Source organism: Macrobrachium rosenbergii, chromosome 27, assembly GCF_040412425.1.
Source record: "Macrobrachium rosenbergii isolate ZJJX-2024 chromosome 27, ASM4041242v1, whole genome shotgun sequence".
NCBI classification, from domain to species: Eukaryota; Metazoa; Arthropoda; class Malacostraca; order Decapoda; family Palaemonidae; genus Macrobrachium; species Macrobrachium rosenbergii.
The window spans coordinates 32,382,009-32,407,008 of record NC_089767.1 but is presented as its reverse complement, the minus strand read 5'-3'; the positions used below and the strand labels follow the sequence as shown (position 1 = coordinate 32,407,008).

Genomic DNA, 25,000 nt, shown 5'->3' with positions numbered 1-25,000 from the left:
AACATTACTTATTAATTTACTTATTAAATTTTATTGTAAACTGCTCCCTTGTTATAGCTCTTATGAAATGTCAATGTTTATATAATTATACTGTATTATATTTTCCTCTCTCTTCCTTTCCAGGGATTTTGGCTGGAATCTCTTCATCAAAATAGCAGGCAATTACTTCGAGTAGATGGAAGGTAATTATACTAATGTTGTGTTAATTTATTATCTATATATTTTTGTGTGTATATATATATTATATACATAATATATATGTATATATATATCAACATTAAACTGTTTTCTCCTAAAAGGGTTGCCTTTATACAATAAGCTCTGCCAAATTCATGTTTAAGCTGTTATTAAGAATATATGAATTTTTTTCAAAATTACGTTCTACGATTTTACGAAAAAATATGTATTATATATGCAAAGTTTTCTACAAGAACACTATAAGATATATATTGAATATATAAAGTTATCTTGATCAAGAAAAGTTTAATTTTTTCCCTGTTAGGTTTGGAGTATCTCTCTGATTTTCTATAAATTCCTCGAAGTTATAGATTTTTTCCTTCATTTATTTCTTACAACGTAACGAAACTTCATTTCAGCTAATCAGTTAATGAAATCGGAACAGGCATTAGCAAATCCCAGCAGGATTTTCATTTGTATGTCAGATGCATTTGTCTGCCATTTTAAGCCTAACTGACACTTCCAGTGTGTTCAAAGTCTGATTTGTCTTATGTCCTTTCTGCCAAGTGTCAGTTAACTCTAAAGAGAATGTTGTGTTTGTGTGTGTGTGTGGTCTTTATGCGTGCATGATCTACGGTACTATCTTAACAAATTATATTTAAGAATGCTCTCTGTTTAGAACTTAAACTCTTTTTGATTACATGCATACCTGGGATTGGACATTATGCAGTCTTGACATTTCTGGGCAAGACGTGATTTGGGATTTACTTCCCCCTCCCCTCCCCTCCCTCCCCCCCTCCCCCTCTCCCCCTCCCCCCTCCCCCTCCCTCCTCCTCTCCCCTCTCCCCTCCCCTCCCCTCCCTTCTCCCCCCTCTCCCCACCCCTCCCCTCCCAGTTCTGACGGCAGCACCAGCAGCAGCTGCTGGTGGTTTGAGGATAGTTAAGTCCGGAGTCTTGCTAGATGGAATGAGCTGGAATTGCATCATTCCTCCTAATCAGATTATGACCCTTTGGTATAATTCCAGTGGCCTATTTGCTTCTTCTTCTTCTTCTTCTTCTTCTTCTTCTTCTTCTTTCCCCATTCCTCCTTATCATCTTATTCCCCAAAGGAGGGATTTATATTAGGGAATGTCTGTACTATGTTTTTTTAAGAGCTCCTTGCAAACATTGGTGGGTGGTGTCTATACTTTTTTTTTTTTATTTTGAGTCTTTAATGTCATTATGAACGTTCCATGTAAACATTGTTGAATAATTTCTATACTTTATTTTATATTTTAGTCTTTAATGTTGTTGTGAACGCTCCCTGTAAACATTGTCATGGTACTGCTTCTTCTTATCCTTTCGGCGCGGGAAAGGAAGACGTCATATCATAGCTATTACGCACTGCAGCAGAAAAAAGACAATGATAGGTCTAGCACCACTTCCTCTAGGAGATAAAGCCTTCCTCGTCGACAGGAAAAGACTCTTTCCTTCTCCATTTTTCCTGGAAAACGAAAGAATAAGAAGAATAATAAGAAAAAAAAAATGACGAGAGCCAATCTCAGCGCCGAGCGTGAGACGAAAGAACCGTTCCGTGGGACGTTTGTGTGTATATATATATGTATATATCACGTGAGTCCCGTGTTTGTCTTTATTTGGATCGCAGCGCAGCGTAAAGGTCGATATTTCGGGCTTAAATAGCAGGAGTCATGCTATAGATGCTCCCGCCTACGGTTTCAAAGAGTAAAGACCTTTTTTATGTCACTTCCAGAATTCCAGGCATAACTGGAGGCACTGCTGATCCAACCTCACACCCACACCCACGCCCACACACACACACATACACACGCACGCACGCACCCACGCACACACATGCACGCACACACACGCGCGCGCGCGCACATGTGATGGAAGAAATGACTGGAATAATAATAATATTATTTATTATTATTATTATTATTATTATTATTATTATTATTATTATTATTATTATTTCCTTCGTCTTTTCTTGTATATTGTCTCCTTTTTATCAGAATTGCATTTCTAGTTTCCCATTCGAAATTGTGAATTTAAATCTTTTTGGTTTTCCGGGCCTCCTGAATAAATAGTGGTTTATGTGTATATATATATTATATATATATATATATGTGTGTGTGTGTGTGTATAAATATACATACATATATATATATATATATATATATATATATATATATATATATATATATATATATATATATATATATATATATATATATATATATATATATATATATATAATGTACTGTATGGATGTATGTGTATATATATGTGTATATATGTAATCAACATACTGTCTTCATTAACATATTTACAGGTATAATTTTTAACCTGGAGATATACAAATAAGTGTTTTACCTGTGTCTCGTTAAATACAGCAGATAGAGGAACATTCTGTTATATGCATTGTGCATACCGCTTCGAATGCACTGGTATGCATTGCCCAGTGTGTGTCCTAACTTGTATGCACAAGCGCTTTGTGCTTGTCGTTTTTTTTATGTCGCTTGTCCATGTCGCTTTTGTCGTATTTTTGTCGCGAACATTTTTTTTTTGTCGTATGGATAATACAATCACAGTATTCGGCAGTTCTGTTTTGTTTGCCTGGGGCTGAAAAAAGGGGAGGGGCGTGTTATCTTTTGTGATGTTTCTGATTTCTAATTCTCTCTCTCTCTCTCTCTCTCTCTCTCTCTCTCTCTCTCTCTCTCTCTCTCTCTCTCTCTCTCTCAAAGCAAAAAAGGGTATATCATCTTTTATGATGTCTCTCTCTCTCTCTCTCTCTCTCTCTCTCTCTCTCTCTCTCTCTCTCTGAGGGCCTCAAAGCCCAATTAACTACAAGAAAATAAAAAAAGATTCATCTTTTGTGATGTATCTGATTTCTAATTCTCTCTCTCTCTCTCTCTCTCTCTCTCTGAGGGCCTTCAAAGCCCAATTAACTACAAGAGATTCACGTGTTACGCTAAATAGCCAATTAATCTGTCATGTGTAGCAGGTGTGATCCATTTTTGTCCACAATTGCCCGTCACCGTAGTGTTACGCTCTCTCTCTCTCTCTCTCTCTCTCTCTCTCTCTCTCTCTCTCTCTCTCTCTCTCTCTCTCGTACACACACACAAATGATTCAGTAAATGGGGAAAGAGAAAGAGAGGCAATCTAAGAAGAGAAAGTGAAGAAAGAGAGAGACCTGCACACATAAATTATGCGATAAATAAATAAAACAGCCGTGTGAACGATTGAAGACACTATTGACAAATGAAAGACAAAGAGGAAGTGAGAATAATTCTGGTATTTTTCTTCAAAATTCGCGACAAATGCAGCTAGGGAAGTGTCGCTAAATCAGTCGGGAATATTGAGAGAATATGTATTCTCTTTTAAACCTTTTGCATGTTGTGAGAATGTTTCAATTCTCCCTTGTATTGTTTCTCTTCCTGTTATTCATTTGTTATTGATTGTTATTCACTGTTATTCATTTGACTAACACGTAGTGCGTGATTATGACATGCGTCCTAGGGAATGACAATATATAATTAGGCCACACGTTTAGAGAAATCTGAATATATTAATTTTTTGTAAGGTGTGAATTCTATGATAAAAAGTTTTATTTAAGGACGAGAATTCTCAGTATTGACTATATTAAATCTTTTATTTAAGTTCTTAGTATATCCAGGAATTTATCCATTATTTTCTGAAATATGTATTTGTTTATGACAATATACAACTGTTTTCCAGCGAAATATTTTCAAGTCGTCGATTTAAAGCGAATAAAAACATATGTAGTCGTTTGAATCAGTTATATGGGGTTCATATGTTTTGAAGGGGCTGTTCTCCTGTATGTATGTGTCTCACTGCGTGAGAGAGAGAGAGAGAGAGAGAGAGAGAGAGAGAGAGAGAGAGAGAGAGAGAGAGAGAGGAATATGTAGGATGTTTGGATTAGTAACAGGGGTTCATATGTTTTGAAGAAGCTGTTCTCTCGTATGTATGTGAGAGAGAGAGAGAGAGAGAGATAGGGATATGTAGGATGTTTAGGTTAGTAAAAGGGGTTCATATGTTTTGAAGAAGCTGTTCTCTCGTATGTATGTGTCAGAGAGAGAGAGAGAGAGAGAGAGAGAGAGAGAGAGAGAGAGAGAGAGAGAGAAAATACGTAGGATGTTTGGATTAGTGATAGGGGTTTCATATGTTCTGAAGAGGCTGTTCTCCCGTATGTATGCGAGAGAGAGAGAGAGAGAGAGAGAGAGAGAGAGAGAGAGAGAGAGAGAGAGAGAGAGAGAGAGAGAGGACTCCTTTCGCAATCCCTCTCGAGTACTGAGGGGGAAACGAGTAACCAAAAGCCAAATCCTTTGTTAATTGGTGCTAACTGGAAAATTGCCAATTACCTACAGGAGGATCTCTCTGTCCCTCTCTCCCTCTCTCCCTCTCCCTCTGCCTCCACCCCTCTGTTGCCTATAAGCTTCTTATCCATTGTGTATATTTAAAAAGGAAGAGAGAGCTCAGAAAAAGATTGGGTGCCAATTATATTAAAGAAATCCAAAGTGTTGGGCTGCCCCTCCACTCTGTAGTTCGTTATTCCGTAATCCTTTGCTTCCACAGATTGGCAACTTTTATTCTCTCGACTGTGTATGGCGGGCATTCGTATACATGGGCATGTGGGGCATATGTATATGTATATGTATACGTATATTGTACAGTAACTGCCTGGTGTTTGCACGAAGTATATACATACGTATGTGTCTGACGAGTTTTATTCATACTTTTATTGTGTAATGGATGAAAACAATATTCTGTCGATTGTATATGACATGTATTCGTATACGTATGAATGGTATATGGGAGAAATGTGTAAATGTATATGCATATAAATGTATTGTATAAGACTGCCAGGTGTTTGCATGAAGTATACGTACGTACGTTTTTGACGAGTAGTTATATTCGTGTTTTTATTGTGCGTGACTTGTATTTTTATATTGAACGTATACGGCACGCATTTCCATTTGTATTTTGGTAGAAACATTACATATAGTGCACCCTAAACCGCCTCTTGAAAGAGGGAATGTTATGGAATTCAGAGAATATAGTACCTGGAAAAATATTCCCAAATGTTTGAAAAGTGTTAAGTAAAATCCGAGTACCAGTTGAAAGAATTATAAGTCACTTTTTAGGACACCAAAACTGGTAATATTTCTAAGTGGGGTAAGTAAGTGCATCGATTAGCATCTAGGCATAAAGTCATTTATATATTTTATATGAATTAGCCTATACGAAATAAAGGGTATAGTACCAGGAATAATATTCCCAAATATGCATGTTAAGTAAAATTCCTAGTTGCAGTTTAAAGAATTATAAGTCACTTATATTTTCTGTGACAGACTGAACTAGTAGTCTTTATAAGTGGGATAAGTACAGAAAATATCATATAGGCATAAAATCTTTGCAAACATTTTATATGAGAACTCGTTTTTATGCAAATTCCTTCAAGAATTCTCATTAATCTGTCGGATATTAAGAACCCTGTAATCGCATTGAGAAGAGAATTAAGGAAAGAGAATCACTGAGAGAATTAGATAACTGATGAGAATGAAGGAGAATTGAGATTACTTAAAGGAGGGTTACAGATTCTGCAGGACGGAATAGAGAAGAAGACTTAATTGATAGAAATTGTTGGTAAAAGTTCAGCTTATTTAATAGATTATCTTCAGAGTGAAGTGTTACAGTGACTTATTATTATTATTATTATTATTATTATTATTATTATTATTATTGGTGAGATGTATATAAGAGATTTTTGCAATTATGATGATAGGAAAAGCAATTGCCTTGACGTAACAATGGAGATGTTTTATATATATATATATATATATATATATATATATATATATATATATATATATATATATATATATATATATATATATATATATATATGTATGTATTATATATATATGTGTGTGTGTGTGTATGTATAAACATCTTCATAAAAATAAAAACAAGTACAGAGTTGCATTCTGGCCCCTAAAATCCCTTAGACATCCCCTAAACTTCCGATAAATCCATTGAACTTCACTTTAACCCTTAAATTCCCTTAAACACCATGAACTTTCCTTTAACCCCTTAAACTCTCCTTAATCTTCCCTTTAACCCCTTAAACTTTCTTTAAATCTCTTGAACGTCCCTTAAACTTCCCTTCCATCCCTTAAACTTCCCTTAAACCCCTTAAAATTTCCTTAAACCCCTTACGCCCCCCTTAAACCCCTTAAACTTCTCTTAAACCCCTTAAACCCTTTAAAATTTCCTTAAAATTTAATTAAACTTCCCTTAAACCCCTTGAACTTCCCTTACACCTCTTAAACTTTCCTTAAGCCTCTTAAACTTCCCTTAAACCCCTTAAACTTCCCTTACACTTCCAATAAAAAAAAAACTCCTTTTCACTCTCTTTGGTGTCCAGTTGGAGAAACATGGCCGCTGGATTAGGTCACATTCTATTCCAAAGATTGGTGGGGCCCAGCGTTTAATTATAACTAATGGCTCTATCATGCAGCGATTATATAGGTCCGAACGAGAGAGAGAGAGAGAGAGAGAGAGAGAGAGAGAGAGAGAGAGAGAGAGAGAGAGAGAGAGAGAGAGATATTTCTTCATCAGCCTTCCACTATTGGCCTGAGGGATAAATGGGTTGAGTTAGAGAAGAAGAATATTATGACCCTTTCTCAGCCTTTGTTTATTTATCTTTTATTTTTACTTTACTGATTTCTTTCTTAGTAATTACGTTTTTGACAGACGCGAGGACTGTATGTATCATTTGATGCTTGAAGGAGAATTAAAATATGATTATAAATCTTACAAAACGTACAGAAAATTTAAGTTAAATCATATTAGAAGTGAAGACTTAATCAATTGATACCTGGATTAAAAATACAATTATAAATCCTACAAATGTACAGAAAACTGAAATTAAATCATACCAGAAGCGAGGACTGTATCATTAGATGCTTGAAGGAGATAAATATTATTATAAATCTTACAACACTCAGAGGAAATTTAAGTTAAATCGTAATAGAAGCGAGTACTCTATCATTTTATGCTTGAACCAGGAAAAATTTATTATAAATCTTACAGATATACTTAAAATTTAAGTTAAACCACATTAGAAGCGAGGACTGGATCATTTGATGCCTGCATGAGATAAGATACATTAGAAATCTTACAAACGAACAGAAAACTTAAGTTAAATCATAATAGAAGCGAATACAGTATCATTTGATGTTTGAAGGAGTATTAGAATATATTATGAATCTTACAAACGAACACAAAACTTAAGTGAAATCATAATAGAAGCGAGGACTGTATCAATTGATACCGGGAGATAAAAATATATTATAAATCTTACAGTCGCACAGAAAAGTTAAATTAAATCAGATTAAAAACAAGGACTGTATCAACTGATACGTGGAGATAAAAATATATTATAAATCTCACAAAAGGACAGAGAATTTAAGTTAAATCAGATTATTAGTTAAGTATCTTGCAATTGTATATTGGAGAGCGGTAGGCCGTTTACGTGTCTACCTTCTGCGGTGATCAAGCTACTAAAAGCTGTACTGAATATTCCGAAGGTTACTGAAAGCATCAAACCATTGATTTCCTGATCCGTAGAAGAAGAAGAAGCAGGAAGAGAGAAAGAAAAATAGGTGTTATCGAACGTTTACACTTTTTTTATTTTTTGTAACAGTAGATTCTTGTCTTTTACATTAGAAGAAGAAGAAGAAGAAGAAGGAGGGGGAGGAGGAAGAGGAGAGAGAGAGAAGAAGAAAAAGAAAAAAATAAAATATCGAACGTTTAGATTTTTTTGATTTTGCTTTCTTTTTAAAATAGTATCTTGTTTTTATATTAAAATCTAACTGGAATGCGCTCGCCATTTTTTCTTAATAACCATAAAACATCTAAATTACATTACAAATATAATCCCATTCCTAGATTATGTGAATTACATTAAAAAATCATTCTGTTCCTAGATTGTGTGAATTTCACTATAAAAATAATTCCATCCCTAGATTATGTGAATTACATTATGAATATAATTCCTTCGTAGGTTATGTGAATTACATTATAAAAATGATTCCATTCCTAGATTATGTGAATTACGTTATAGAAATGTGAATTACATTATTATAAATATTCCCTTCCTTAATTATGTTAATTACATATATATATAATCCTATTCCTTAATTATGTGAATTACATTCAAAAGCGAATTCCAATCTTAGATTGTATGAATTACATTACAGATAAAATCCCATTCCTGGATTATGTGAATTACATTATGAATATAATTCCATTCCTAGGTTATATTATATTCCATACACGCTTCGCGCGTTAGCGTAGCATTCAATCCGCGATGTATAAATACACGCAACGAGGGGTGGGGAGTGAGGTAACCTTACCGAGAAATTATTGATCGGATTAAGTCGAAATCCGGATACGAAGAAATATTTATATGATTCATTCTCTCGGAACACGAGTCTCAGGACACGCCTTCATTGGGTAATCTTTATAATCTATAGCGTCAATATATTTTCGCGTTGTTTTTTTTATTTTTCTATTTTTTATATCTGGGTCGTTGGATGGGTAGGGGAATGGGAATGGGAATGGGAATAGTAGGCCAGGGGATTAGGGAATTAGGGGAATAGGGAGGGGTTTTAGGGAGGTAGACGGTTGGTCAGGAGAGACGCCGTTCGTGTGACAGTTTATTGAAAGAGGGGTTAATCCTTTTTGCTTGTGCTTGCTTTCAATCTTTCTTTCTCTTTGGCTTTCTCTTTTTTTTATTTTCCTTTCTTTATTCCTCTTTCTTTCTTCCTATCTTTCTTCTTTCTGTCGTGCTCTCTTTCTTTCCTTCTTTCTGTCATTCTTTCTTTTTAGCTTTCTCTCTTTTTTATTTTCCTTTCTTTATTCGTCTCTTTCTTTCTTCCTTCCTATCTTTCTTTTTCGTGTCTTGCTTGCTTTCTTTCTTTCTTTCTTTCTTTCTATCATTCTTTCTTTTTAGCCTTCTCTCTTTTTACTTTCTTTATTCCTCTCTTTCTTTCTTCCTTTATATCTTTCTTTTTTCTATCTTTCTTTCTTTCTTTCTATCATTTTTTTTTTTTTAGCTTTCTTTTTTTATTTTTCTTCCTTTATTCCTCTCTTTCTTCCTATCTTTCTTTTTTCTATCTTGCTTTCTTTCTTTCTTCTTTCTATTTTCCTAGCTTTCTTTCCATTTTTCTTTTATCTATCTTCCTTTATTTTGCTCTTGCTTTATTTTTCTTTCCTTTTTATCTTTCTTTCTTTGCCTTTCTTTTCTTCTTTCTATCTTCATTTCTTTCCTTCTATCTTTCTTTCTTTGCCTTTCTTTTCTTCTTTCTATCTTCATTTCTTTCCTATCTTTCTATCTTTATTTCTTTCCATTTTCCTTTCTATCTTCCTTTCTTTCTTTCTGTCTTCCTTTCCTTCTTCTTTCTATTTTCCTTTCTTTTATCTTCATTTCTTTCTTTCTCCCTATCTTTCTTTCTTTCTATCTTCCTTTCCTTCTTCCCATCTTTCTCTCTTTCGTTCTTTCTTTCTTTCTTTCTTTTTATTTCCCTTTCTCTCTCTCTCTCTCTCTCTCTCTCTCTCTCTCTCTCTCTCTCTCTCTCTCTCTCTCTCTCTCTCTCTCTCTATCTTGCTTTATGTTGTCGTTCTGAAGATAAATCAGTTCTTGATTAGCCATTGGCTTTTTGCCGTTACGGAAATCTAGGTCAACTGAATAATAAATTTTATTTATATTTTTGTTTTGTTTATTTTAACTTTTATATTTATTTTACTTTGTTCATTTTCCTACCATCATTCACTTAGCTCTTGTTCTCTTCTTCTGAGATATGTTGAAACTGAAGGAAATGTATAATTATACTTACAAATCTGATAAATACTTAATGAATTAAATGTATAATTATACTTAAAAGTTTCATAAATACTTAATGAAGCTCATTTATTTCTTTAGCTAATGTACGTTATCGATCACTTGTCACGTCATCACTGACATCACTTTAGCTGTCACATAACAAAGGAAATTTATTCAGATACTGTAATACTTTTCCCTGAAACTGTAATGACTGTTATCTTGTTATTATTATTAACATTATGGCAAAAATAACAATAATTATTGGAATTAATTATCTTATAGGAGTTACAGAACCCTATGAATTATAAGTAACTGATTCTTGTATTAAGAAGTTAGAAGTGGTTTAGTCTTAGAAGAAATACGTAGGGTTTGTAGTTTGTGATTTTGTACTTACTAACATTATGGTAATTCCTTGGAATAAAATGATCTTATAGGGGTTTCAGAACCTTATAAATTGTAAGTAACTGATACTTATATAGTATAAATTGGAAGTTTATTAGTCTTGAAAGGAAAAAGTAGGGTTTGTAGTTTTTGAAATTAAACTCTTAAATATTCCACAACATTAAATAGGATGGTTTGATGTCATACAGTATTATGAAAATTAGGTATAAATATTTTCCAATAGATTTATATTTGTTTTTATTTATTTTGTGGGATGGATTAGTTTAAATGACATATATATATATATATATATTATTATTATATATATATATATATATATATATATATATATATATATGCATTATTATCATTATTATTATTATCCTACTTCAAGGTTACAGTGAGCATTATTTCAAATTGAATAAATTTCCAATATGTATAAGAAATTGCATCTTTGACTAACCTTACTAACTGATAACGTAAAAAGCCATCTATAGTTTTTCACGTCCCCAAAGGCTTTAAAATTAATAAAATTGATAAAACTGACTTACATCCAACCATATTTCCTTGTAATCTAGATTACGTGAAACTCAAAATCGCCTGCAGAAACTGACCTGATTTCTTTCTTTACCTGAGAATTTTATCAACTACAAACTGGAATCGAAGGATTCTTTTTCTTTTTTTTTTTTTTTATTGAGAAATGTTTAAAAGAATTGAATGAAGCTTTTGAACAAAGAGGTGTTATCTGAGCGTAAAAACGTCATTGTGAGATCTTGTGAATTAGAGAGAGAGAGAGAGAGAGAGAGAGGTGACTTTTTATTTACAGTTTTGGGAGAGAGAGAGAGAGAGATAGATAAATAGAGAGAGAGAGAGAAGTGACTTTTTAATTCAATTTTGAGAGAGAGAGATGTGATTTTTTATCTGCAATTTTGAGAGAGAGAGAGAGAGAGAGAGAGAGAGAGAGAGAGAGAGAGAGAGAGAGATTGTTCAGTTGCTGTAAAAGGAAAAAGATTCATATTTATTATCTAGCTGACGTGATCAAATAAGACCTTCTTTATAGCTAGATTCTAAGTTGTTAAGTTGCTACAGACGAAATAAAAAGATTCAGTTTATACTGAATTCATTATCCAAAGGTGTATTTTGTTATATTTATTTTAGCGAGGGAGTTGAACAAAACCCTGAATATTATCGTCTTCAGTTTTCACAGCATTTAATACCAGCCTCCCTCCTCCTTACCTAGCAAGGACACACGAAAAACATACATTGAAATCACAAAATTATAAAAAGACCAACAGAAAACGGTATTAAAGTGACAATCAACAGAAAACGGACTCCGACCCAACGATTAGTGCACCCCCCTTGTGTCACGCCACAGAGATATTAACTCGGACCAATTCCAGCTTTAAAACGACGAATATCGTCGAGCGAATGGACGATAAATCAGCATCTCGTTACGATACTCCCTCCTTTTATCGTTCTTGATTAGCAGGAGGCGTGTGTCCTACCTTCCTCCCTTCCTTTTCTTTATTTTTTTAGTTTTTATACTTTCTTTAGTGAAATTTTTAGAATGTTGTCATCGCTGAGAGGAATTTAGACTCGTGTTCTCAGGTACGTCATTAAGAAGGGGTTGTCAGTTCGGGTTTTATTTGTCTTGTAAAGGACAGAAATATTTGACTAGGATTCAGTTTAAATTTTAAATATATTAGCTACTTATATATATATATATATATATATATATATATATATATATATATATATATATATATATATATATATATATATATATATATATATATATATATATATATATATATATATATATATAGAATAACAGGACCTTATTTAAACGGAGATTTTATTTTCTTCACAAATGCTATTATATAATATTTCAAGGGATAACTGTCCCCATCGCCCGATAGGCGTGCAATTGTGCAAGTGATCAAGTTTAATTATATATATATATATATATATATATATATATATATATATATATATATATATATATATATATATATATATATATATATATATATATCACGATAAATTGAATAAAATGAATAAAATAGACATACGTTGTAAATTTTATTTTCATTCTTGACATATTTACGCATCTCTCTCTCTCTCTCTCTCTCTCTCTCTCTCTCTCTCTCTCTCTCTCTCTCTCTCTCTCTCTCTCTCTCTCTCAACTCAACTGATATACAATAGAATGATGTATTATACGAATAAAATTGAATTGTATTTACTCGTATTTCAAATTTTGGTATTACTGTGACACACCAACATCTTTTACCAAAACAAAGGATGACGTAACACTCATTAAAAGCAATATTTCAAGAATGACTTTTGACTGTTCACACTGCAGTGTCATACTACATCTACGGAACACTGCAGACAAAGATTGTCACGTGTGTATTAAGAAAGCAGGAATGTCTGTGGGACGCAATACGTCAAAATCTCCCATGTAATTTTTCTGAGCTCAAGTTCATTGCTGCAAAAGGCTCAAGCATGCATACATATGTACATATTTATATACATACACATGCATGCACGTCTTGTGCATGCGTGCACGCTTGCATTTAAGCCTGTCCATCCATATTCAGCCCCCTCCCCCCTTTCACGCAACGTATGCAAGAGAATTTTCACCAAAAATGTTTACCCAAACTTCCCTGATCCGTCTGTGATGTGAGTCCGGGTCCTAATCCCTCAAATTAGAACTAGCGCCTAATCCTTCAAAATGTTCCCCCCAGGCTCTCGGCCCGAGTCTACGTCAGTTTTCAAGTTAATTCCCCTGCAAGGGATGATTGTTGTTGCCTCTGGGTATGCTTGTGTGTTTGTGTGGAGTTTGTGTGTGCATGTGTATGTGTGTGTGTTTGTGTGGAGTTTGTGTGTGCATGTGTATGTGTGTGTGTATGTATGTACACGGACTTGTATCCGATCAGCAAGTGGTTAAGGAATATGATTTTGTGTTTCGTCAGAACAAACTTACGTATTTTATTCGGTATTTTTTGGGTGTTTGTGTCCGTGTATGTTTGTGTATCTGTGTTTTTGTGTATGTGTATACACCTGTGTATATGTAAATCGACTTGCATCCGATCGTCAGTTGGCTAACGTGTATGATTTTGTCTTTTGTCAAACCAAACTGATGTATTTTATTCGATTTTTTGGAGGGTGTTTGTGCCTGGTATGTGTTTGTTTGTTTATGTATGTATGTGTATACACATGTATATATATATATATATATATATATATATATATATATATATATATATATATATATAATATACATTATCTTTGGAAAGGAAATACTCAAACAATTTTTTCCATATTCCAAAAAATAAAGGGCCACTGATTGATGTGTTTGTTAGGTATCTGTTAAAAGCAAAATTTATAGCAGAGATAAATTTTACTTTGCTAGAAATATTGATGAAACGTGTCATTTTTGTTATTATTATTATTATTATTATTATTATTATTATTATTATTATTATTATTATTATTATTATTATTATTATTATTATTATTATTATATTGAAGTGTGTCATTTATGTTATAAGTGTTGGTAACATTATTATTATTATTATTATTATTATTATTATTATTATTATTATTATTATTATTATTATTATTATTATTATACTTTTCTGGTAATGGTGATGATACTACAAACAAGTCTATCCTTGCACGTAATTCGTTCTCAAACGCTGGGGACGAATAAATTATAACTGCACAAAGTCTGCAAAAAGATACTTCTCTATCTCTATCGCAACGAATAATATTATAACTGCAGAAAGTCTGCAAAAAGACACCTCTCTATTTCTATCTCTTTCTTTGTCTATTCACACATACCTGAAAGGTGTAAAGGAGATGCATAAATTACGCAGAATGACAAAGATACCCACCTATTCACGAAAAGAAAAGACAGACAGTATTTTTAGACAGAAAGTATCGCGGATCGATGACCAGGCGATTGTATACGAGAAGGTTAGTGTGGAATAAGATTGTTTGTATGTTTATGCGCGTATGAGTCTTGGGTCATGCTAGTGAGGGTTAGTGACACTGATGAGGTAAATCTTGGGAGATTTTTTGTGCTTATTAATTAGACCTTGTGGCTTTTTTTTATTTGGAAGAGCGGTTTTTAACTTTTTTGGTGGCTAGAATATATCCTATTCTTGTAATATCTATAATGGGTTTTTTTTTTCATAAATGTATGATTAAATGTATGACTATAATAAATCTGAGAAAATTTCCTTGTGGTGGTTTTTTTTTTTTTGGGGGCTTTCGGAAGTGCAGTTTTTATTTTTTCGAAGTCTAGAATATTTTCTGTTCTGGTGATATTCATATTGGGTTTTATATTAATGTATGATTATGGCTATTCTCAGATAATTGAATTTATGGGATTTTTGCAATGAAAAATGGTTTGTAACCTTCATTGTTTTTAGAATATTACTGTTCTTGTGATGTTTATATTGGTTTTTTATAAACGGTTTATCTGAGTAAATTTTAGAAAATTGTTTAATTTTATTTAATCATCATTGTATAAACTGCTGTGTTTTTTTTTCTTTGAAGAGCGGTTTTAAAACTTCACTGTGTCTTGAATATTTTCTGTACTTGTGATGTATATATTTTTTTTTTAATAAATTTTAACAATGGTAATTCAGAGAAAACTGTTTAATTTTATATGTTCATTAGTTTTCTTTAAATTGCAGTTCAATATTTAATAGAAATGGTAATCAGTGATAATTATGTAATTATCAATAGATGTGTATTGTAAATGCCAGAAAATTGCTACATGAAATCAGTGTTTTTGGCATTGCTGCAATTTTTACACTTGTTTTACACATTCTAATCATTCTTGCATTTCCACTTCATGTTTAATTTTGGTTCGACCAAAACCAATCATTAATCAAGTTCTTTGCCAACTTATAACAACGCAGTGAACAGGAACGTTCAATGAACGTCACAGAACGTTCATAAATAACACCCAAGAACAAACTGTGCATTTTTATTTTATTTTTTTTTTTTTTTGGCCAAGAATTTCTGTTATTAATTGAAGTTGGACACGGTAAATCCTGGTATGCTATTTCTGACATTTACATTGTCATAGCATTTACTTAGTCTTCAGCTTTGGCAAGGGAAAGGGGGTGGGTGGTAATGTCAGGTGATCCTGTAGGGGGTACGGGAAGGTGAGAGGCGGTCTTGCGGATAAGCGAGGGAGTGGCAGGGTGGTTTCCGGATAAGGGAGGGAGTCAGGGGAGGGCCAGTGGCAGGGCCGGGTTGCGGATTAGGGAGGGAGTGGGGTTGGTAGCAGTAGTAATACATGGACTAGTATCCAATAACAGTAAGCAATGCGTGTGTGTTGGCGTGCGCTGTCACCCCATAAGTATATTGTCAGACCTTGAAAAGGTGTTGCCAAAATAGATAGGAGAGAGGAAATTAAAGTTTTTATTTTTGTTGTGTACTGCACGCGATTATGTACAAAAGAGGTCCCACAGAGGTACCGTCGAAGGCATTGTTACTTTCTTGTAATGTTACAATATTATTATTGTTATTATTATTATTATTATTATTATTATTATTATTATTATTATTATTATTATTATTATTATTCAGAAGATAAACTCTTATTGATATGGAACAGGCGTACAGGGACCATTGACGTGAAATCCAAGCTTCCAAAGAATATCATGGTGTTCATTTGAAAGAAATTACAGAAAGCAATAGGAAATACAGAAAGAAGAGATAGGAGTTACTAAAAAACAAAGCTAGTTTAAAAAAAGCATTGATGTGTTGCATCTTATAAAAAATTTAATGCAAAACTACCACTGTGTACGCGCTCACAAGTCTCTTTTTTGGGAAATACAGAGAGAAGAGATATCAGTTATTAGAAAACAAATATAATTTAAAAGGACGGATGTGTTGCATCTTCTATCAAAGTTTACGCAAAACTGCCACTCAATATACTCTTACATGTGTCTTTTATTATTTCTAAAACATGAAAGTATTCACTACTGCCTTGCGTCGCTCCTGTTCTTTTATCAGTTCTCTTCAGATGAAAGTTCTTTTTTTTTTCTTTCCACTGAATTTTAGGTGAGTTTCTTCCTTCCCAACGGCCTTCTTGCAACGACCCTGAAGACATCGGGAACTTCTTGGGATCGACTTCTTAGGAAGTACTTCTTTGAGCTGGAGAAAGGACTGAAGATGATAGACTGTATATAGATCTGGAAAAAATGATAGTTGAAAAGACTAATCTTTCGATGGTAGATGTAAGCTTGCGACGTGTAATAAAGAATGTTAGTATTGGTATTGGAAGAATTAAATAAATGAGTGAGTTTGGAAAAAAAAGGGGTTAGTTTTGAAAGTAAGTATTAAAAGATTTGAAGGTACATTTGAGACAGCTTTCATTTTAATCAAGCTAGCTATGGTCGTTCAGTGCAAATCAATGTAAAGAGGTAATGAAATATTTCCGGTTAGCGCTGGTGAAAATATGAAACAGAGTAGTCTAAGGTGGTCGGGTTATGTGGAGAAAACTGGAAGAATGAGCTGTTGGGAAAAGAGTAAGGTTATGTGCCTTGGTAAGGAGGAGGAGGAGGAGAGGAAGGGTGAAAAATTCTTGGCAGGATAAAGTGTGGGGAGGTCTAAGTATCCTTATAACATGTTCATGATCTTGAAGTGTAAGACTGACTGTAGCTGTGTATATGTATACAAACACATGTATGTATTTACTACCTTTGGCTTAAGACATTACCTCAAAACCTTCACCTCGGTTATACTTACAGCTGGAGAGAGAGAGAGAGAGAGCGCGCGCTAGCCAGCTAGTCAGCTAGCCAGTCCCGGGGAGCACACACACGATTTATAGAGATTAAAGAATAGGCATTACAGCTTACAGCCAAGACTCAGCAGCAGCAGAGTTATGCAATGGCAACATTCTCTTACCACATTCATATACTGGAGGGAGTCACACGATTTGTCGTGTGCCTTTTGGGGAGGGGGAGGTGTAGGAGGTAGGAGAAGGAAGGGGTGGGGGAAGAGGGGGTACTCGTCGTTGTCTCCCAATAAAGCAAAAGGAAATCAAGGGAAATCGCGACTTTTTCTTTTATTTAAAACCCTTGTTTATTTCATTGTGCGAGTCTCTCGTTTGCGTGTGTCATGCACTGGGAGGGGGGAGGGGAGATGGGAGGTGGAGGGGGAGGGGAAGGCTAATATTCTTTTATTATGATATTTACCTGTGATGTATTATAACCTCACGGTGGGACTTCATATCCGTGCTTGGTCACAGGTAATCCCGCCGACTACGTACACATTCTATGTACATCTTCTACGTACATCTTCTATGTACAACTTCTATGTACACCCTCTACGTACAACTTCTATGTACACCTACATAAAACTTTTATGTGCACCTACGTGCGACTTCTATGTACACCTTCTGTGTACACACGTACAGCTTCTATGTACACCTTCTACGTACAACTTCTATGTACACCTACGTCCAACTTCTGTGTACACCTTCTGTGTACACATCCGTACAGCTTCTATGTACACCTTCTACGTACACCTTCTATGTGCACCTACGCACAACTTCTACTGACACGTAGTGTGCCGGAAAGTACGGCCATGTGCTTGCGTGTTTTTCGTGCCTGACCTACTCTCTTCTATATTTTGATAAATTTCATTATTTTCGAGATGCCGGTAAAATTTGGAGGTATAGAATTAATTATTTATCTTTTGAGTATATTAAGATCAAATTCATAATTATCATAATTATTCATAATTGTTATTGTCGGTCTTATCTTCAATATCTCAAGTTATTAATTATTTCCAAAATCTCAAATTATGTATTATTTTATCCAAGAGGTAGAAAAATTGAAATTATTATTATAATTTTTTCATTACTACTGTGATGTTTTATTCCGTATGCCTTTCCTGTTCAAACTGTGGACATCTCTCTCTCTCTCTCTCTCTCTCTCTCTCTCTCTCTCTCTCTCTCTCTCTCTCTCTCTCTCATTTTTTTGTTCATTTTATCCAAGAAATAAAAAAAAGATATTTTTTCATAACTATAGTGATGTTATAATTTATGTCTTTAGTTTTCAAATCGCGGATCTCTCTCTCTCTCTCTCTCTCTCTCTCTCTCTCTCTCTCTCTCTCTCTCTCTCTCTCATAAAACTATCAACGGGACCATCTTTCCCCTCATGAAAATAGTTTGCTTTACTTTGAATCTTGTTATTTAAAATGTTCGCATACTTTTCATAGTTTTGCCTGTCGCTGCCTTTATCAGCAAAGGGTAATTTTGAGAAATGTATTACACTTTTCATTATTAAAATGTAGACATTATCTTTCTTTTTATATCATTCTATCATTCTTAGTTATCATCTTTCTTTCTATATCATTTTATCATTTTTAGTTATCTTTCTCTCTATATCATTCTATCATTCTTAGTTATCTTTCTTTCTATATCATTCTATCATTCTTAGTTATCATCTTTCTTTCTATATTATTCTGTCATTCTTAGTTATCATCTTTCTATATTATTCTATCATTCTTAGTTATCATCTTCCTTTCTATGACATTCTATCGTTCATAGTTATCTTTCTTTCTATATTATTCTATCATTCTTAGTTATCATCTTTCTTTCTGTAACGTTCTATCATTCATAGTTATCATCTTTCTTTCTATCTCATTCGATCATTCTTAGTTATTATCTTTCTTTCCATATCATTTTATCATTCTTATTCGTTATGACTCTTTAGTGTACGTAAAAATATTTAGTGATTGAATTTTGATACTAAAATGCCGTACATCAAATCCCCCCGCCGTAGGGGGGCTAGTGACATCAGTGCACCTCACGCGGTCCACTGTAGGCATTATTTGAGATTCTTTTCGGCGTCCCTTAGGCCCTTAGCTGCAACCCCTTTCATTCCTCTTTTACTGTACCTCCATTTAATTCTCTTTCTTGTATCTTACTCTTTTACTGTACCTCCATTTAATTCTCTTTCTTGTATCTTACTCTTTTACTGTACCTCCATTTAATTCTCTTTCTTGTATCTTACTCTTTTACTGTACCTCCATTTAATTCTCTTTCTTGTATCTTACTCTCTTCAACCTTCTGTTAAACCTTTAATAAATCCTTTTTTAATAAAACCTTTTTAAATAAAACTTTTTTACTCTCAGTTTCCCTTTCAGTTCTGAATGACCTCACCGTATGTCCCCCCAGCGCTTGGCTTTTGACCTCAATTTTCTATTCCAGTTCCAGTTCCAGTTCCAATTCCATACATCAAATCAGCCTGATACTTATAAATGTGGTAGACACAGAAACTAGGGGGAAAAAAAACTCACCTTTACCCAGAATTAAAAGATGTCTTTTAAAAGGTCTTATCTTTTTTTTTAGAGCAGAATGAAGACGTGTTTTTTTTTTTTGCTATATATAACTTGTGATATCGATTGGCAAAGGCATTTGTTTTCTTGTTTTGTGTCTTTGTGGATTTTTTTTTTTTTTTTTTTTTGCAAAGAAACAAAAGTGGTATTTCTGGAGTCTTGACTAGAAATGAATAAACAATTTTGTTGTTATATATTTAAGATTTATGTTTGCAACCATTTTACTGCTTTGTAGATATATATATATATATATATATATATATATATATATATATATATATATATATATATATATATATATATATTTATATATAAATATATAAATATATATTATATATATATGTGTGTGTGTGTGTGTTTTTGTGTAGATGCACACATATACATTGTTCATGTATGATCTGCAATCAGTGACAAAAATAACACCAATACAACATAAAGAATGATTGGTGTTCCGTGCATAGAATCTCATTGATTGGTAGACGTGACACACACGATGCACGAAGATAGTTTCCCAGTATAGTTACAACTTAAAAAAAAAAAATTTCTCTTCAGTTTTCCAAATATTTTCGATTCTATTTTTTTTATTTCACAACTTTGAAAAAAATTTCTGTTTCAGAATCCCAAATATAAATTTTTTTTTATTAAAATTTCTTCGGTATAATCCCTGAATAAGCTTTGCTGTTCAAACTTTAATTCCAACATATATTTTTTTTAGTTTTTTTATTAATTTCACAACTTAAAAAAAATATTCTGCTTTCTAAATATTTTCGATTTTTTTAAATTAAAATTTCTTCTTTATAATAATTGAATATGCGTTGCTGTTCAAGTTTTAATTCCAAAATATTTTTATTTTGGATTTTATTTATTAATAATTTCAGTTTCAGTTTTCAAATATTTTCGATTATTTTAAATTAAAATTTTGTCTTTATAATAACTGAATACGCTTTGCTGTTCAAGTTTTAATTCCAAAATATTTTTATTTTAGATTTTATTTATTAATTTCACAACTTTAAAATAAAAATATTTGTTTCAGTTTTCAAATATTTTCGATTTTTAAAGTTAAAATTTCGTCTTTATAATCCCTGAATATGCTTTGCTGTTCAAGTTTTAATTCCAAAGTATTTTTATTTTGGATGTTATTTATTAATTTCACAACTTTCAAAAATATTAATTTCACAACTCTAAAAAAATATTCTGTTTCAGTTTTCCAAATATTTTCGATTTTTTTTTAATTTACATTTCGTCGGTATAATCATTGAATAAGCTTTGCTGTTCAAATGTTAATTCCAAAATTTTGTCTCTTTTAGCTTTTTTTTTTATTCCACAACTTTAAAAAATTTTCTGTCTCACTTTACCAAAATATTTTCGATTTTTTTTATCAGACTTTCGTCGGTATAATCACTGCCTCAGCTGTGCTGTTCAAATGTTAATTATTTTTTATTAATAATTAACTTTTTAATAATACATTTATAAAGAGTAGTTTTCTTGGCAACTGAAATTTGAATGAGTTAAGGATTACAAAGTGTCAATAAACTATGGAATAATGAATGAAATGAAGAGAAAAAGATAAAAAAGTACAATAAAAAAATCTTTGACTTGTTTTTATAAGTATTGGAATGCGTATGAATTTACATAATATATATATATATATGGAACCGATAACAAAAACTAGACTCATATAAAATTCACAAATCTAGCTCTTGAAAAATATATAGAAGCTATAAAAAAAGTAAAAAATGCGCCGGTTTCTTCGGCGCAGTCGAGTTTTCTGTACAGCGTATAATGCTGTATGAAGCTTTCAGCCACGGCCCGGTGGTGACCTGTGTTGTTGGCACCCATAGCTTTGCCAGACGCATGATCAGGGCTAACTTTAACCTTCAATAGAATAAAATCTACAGAGGCTAGAGTGCTGCAATTTGGTATGTTTGATGATTGGAGGGTGGATGATCAACATACCAATTTGCAGCCCTCTAGCCTCAGTAGTTTTTAAGATCTGAGGGCGGACAGAAAAAGTGCGGACGATCAGTAAAATAGCCATCTCATGTTTTCTTTAACAGAAAATTAAAAAAGTAAATGCACAGAAAGCTTTGAAAAAAATTTCAAGCGAAGATATAATGGATTACTGCCGTAAAACAATTCTTGTATTTTAAAAGTTGGCTTACATTTTTATTTATTTATTTGTTAATTAATTTTTTCTTTTCTAATAACTGATCTCTTCTTTCTCTATATCCTATTACCTTCTGTTATTTCCTTCAAATGAACGCCATAATATCCTCTGGAAGCTCGAATTTCAATTCAATGACCCCTTTTGATGAGCTTGTTCCATAAAATGGGGTTCATCTTCTGAATAATAATAATAATAATAATAATAATAATAATAATAATAATAATAATAATGTTCCATATGAATAGTTTTTATTTTCTGAATAATAATAATAATAATAATAATAATAATAATAATAATAATAATAATAATAATAATAATAATATTCTTTGGGAGCTTGAATTTCAGGTCGCTGGCCCCTGTGGTGGGCTTGTTCCATATAAACAGAGTTCATCTCCTGAATAATAATAATAATAATATAATAATAATAATTTTTACCCATAGACTTGAGGTGCCAACTGCACCCTATATTTTTGTGGTTTCAGCATTAAACTTCTCGGAAAATGCTTTGTAAGTAAGGCTTTGTAATCTCGTACAGGTATCACGTGACCTTCATAGCGTAATATGACCCAGGGAGTGACTCCAGGTGTCATTCATTTTATTTATAACGTAGGATATATACGAAGCCATGACATTGAATACTATAGATGTTATACGTGAATTGGTAGCATGGTTTTCTCTCTCTCTCTCTCTCTCTCTCTCTCTCTCTCTCTTTCCTCTATAGAGGGTGAAATTAAATTTGTTATATTGTTAGCATGATTCTCTCTCTCTCTCTCTCTCTCTCTCTCTCATAATGGAAGGTGAAAGTTGATCAGTTGTAGTTTATCTTCTTAGGTTATTTAGGTAAGAAGGTTTTCTTCAGTAGGAATAAGAAGGTAAGAAGGTGTTCCTCAGTAGGAAGAAGAAGGTAAGGATGTTCCTCAGTAGGTAGAAGAAGGTAAGGATGTTTTCCTCAGTAGGTAGAAGTAGAAAGATTCCTCCAACCTCAGTACAGGATAAGAACGCGAAATAAAACTGGAAAAAAAATCCAGGATTTTATGACAGCGTTAAAAAAATAGCGCATATCACCTTTCTGCCTTCCTGCCTGCGGTAGGAAACGCTTATGTCGGATCGATTGTCCTAATCATTTACACTCCTCTCTCTCTCTCTCTCTCTCTCTCTCTCTCTCTCTCTCTCTCTCCTCTCTCTCTCTATCCTCTACTGAGCCATAACGCCCTCTGCAGCTAAACTGTTTCTCTCTCCTCTCTCTCTCTCTCTCTCTCTCTCTCTCTCTCTCTCTCTCTCTCTCCATCCATCCATCCATCCTGTCCTGTCCTGAGACTATGTCCTCTGCAGCTTAGCTATCTTTTTTCTATTCTCTCTCTCTCTCTCTCTCTCTCTCTCTCTCTCTCTCTCTCTCTCTCTCTCTCTCTCTCTCCTGTCCTGAGACTAGGCCCTCTGCAGCTTATCTATTCTCCCTCTCTCTCTCTCTCTCTCTCTCTCTCTCTCTCTCTCTCTCTCTCTCTCTCTCTCTCTCTCTCTCCATCCTATCTTGAGATAGGCTCTCTGCAGCTAAACTGTCCATTTTCTTTTCTCTAGCATAAATAGATCACTGTCTGCCCTGAACCCAAAGCTAGCTGTTGCAGTTGTATAGAAACTACTACAACTGCTGCAACACATACATAAATATGCACCCATGCGCGCATGCAGGCACGCCCTACTACAACAATAACAACAGCAACAACAACAACAGAGTCGGCCTTCTTACGGCGACTAACACAACAATATATCGACTACGGGATTTTACAGTCACTCCTGTCACGCGACCAGAGTCAGTCATGGTGGAGAGAGAGAGAGAGAGAGAGAGAGAGACTGACTCTGGTGGGACCACCCGGCCCCCATCAACAACTTTTCGGGGATGGGGGTTGCGGGGAGGGGTGGGGGGAGGTCCTACCGTCCGATCCTGTGGCTTTATTTATGCTTTTTATGGATTACGAGGCCATAATTATCTCCTTTGTTGTGGGAATTTTTTCGACTCTGAGTGACTGAGGTTTCGAAGGCGAGATTTTCTGGATTTCATAACTTTTTTTTTTTTTTTTGCACAGTCGCCTTTGCTGCAAGAGGAAACAGACGTACAGATATACAGACTTCTGTCTGTTTTTCTGTATGGCTTTCTGTGAGCGACTGAGGTTACGAAGGAGATTTTGTGGCTTTCGTAATTTTTTTTTTTTTTTTTCCTCAGTCGCCTTTGATACAAGATGAAACAGACATGCAGATATATAGACTTCTGTCTGTCTTTCTGTTTGTCTATATGACTTTCTGTCTCTGTTTGTGCGTGCGTTTGAGTAGGTCTGTCACGCTTTATTTGTTGATTTCATAATTTCTTTTCTTATTTATGTTTTTGCTCAGACGCGTTTGCTGCAAGAGGAGACGGACATACAGGTATGACGACTTCTGTCTGTCTTTCTATATTTTTTTTTTTGTCTGTTTGTCTGTCTCTGTCTGTGCGTTTGAGTTTATCTGTCACGTTTTATAAATGTCTGTCTATTATTCTTGCTCCGTCGTGTTTGTTGCAAGAGCAGACTCCCACCTGTCTCTATGTTCTTTTGTATGTCTGTACGTCTTTCTGTATGTCTGTGTGTCTTTCTCTCTGTTTGTGCATGTTCTGTTTGTCTGTGTCTTTCTCTCTGTTTGTGCATGTTTTTTGAATAATTGTAACACTCTGTATTATCGTGTATTATCGTTTGTTTATCATTTACATTTACAGAGTTTACACGAGGAGACGGACAAATTCTGTCTCGGTATGTCTTTCTGTCTGTTTGTGTGTCTGGCGTCTGTCCACCTGTTTGTTTGTGCGTTTGAATACTTACATCATTCTTTGTAAGTGTTTGTTCATCATTTCTTCATTTACATTCGGCGTTTACATCAGTAAATTTATACGGACGGGATTAGGCAGAATTTTACGTAAATGTAATTATCTTCCAAAATCATTTAATTCCGGTAATGTTTTTGGTCCG

General features: G+C 33.7%; 1 protein-coding gene across 2 annotated transcripts in view; it reads left to right on the top strand.

Moving 5' to 3' along the window:
* Window positions 1–25,000, top strand: part of LOC136853574 (uncharacterized) — a 105,782-nt gene that overhangs the window by 34,451 nt on the left and 46,331 nt on the right. For both annotated transcript variants that reach the window (XM_067129312.1, XM_067129311.1), the window contains one exon: window positions 124–182. The gene's annotated coding sequence lies outside the window, so the exon portion shown is untranslated. The remainder of the gene's footprint in view (window positions 1–123; window positions 183–25,000) is intronic.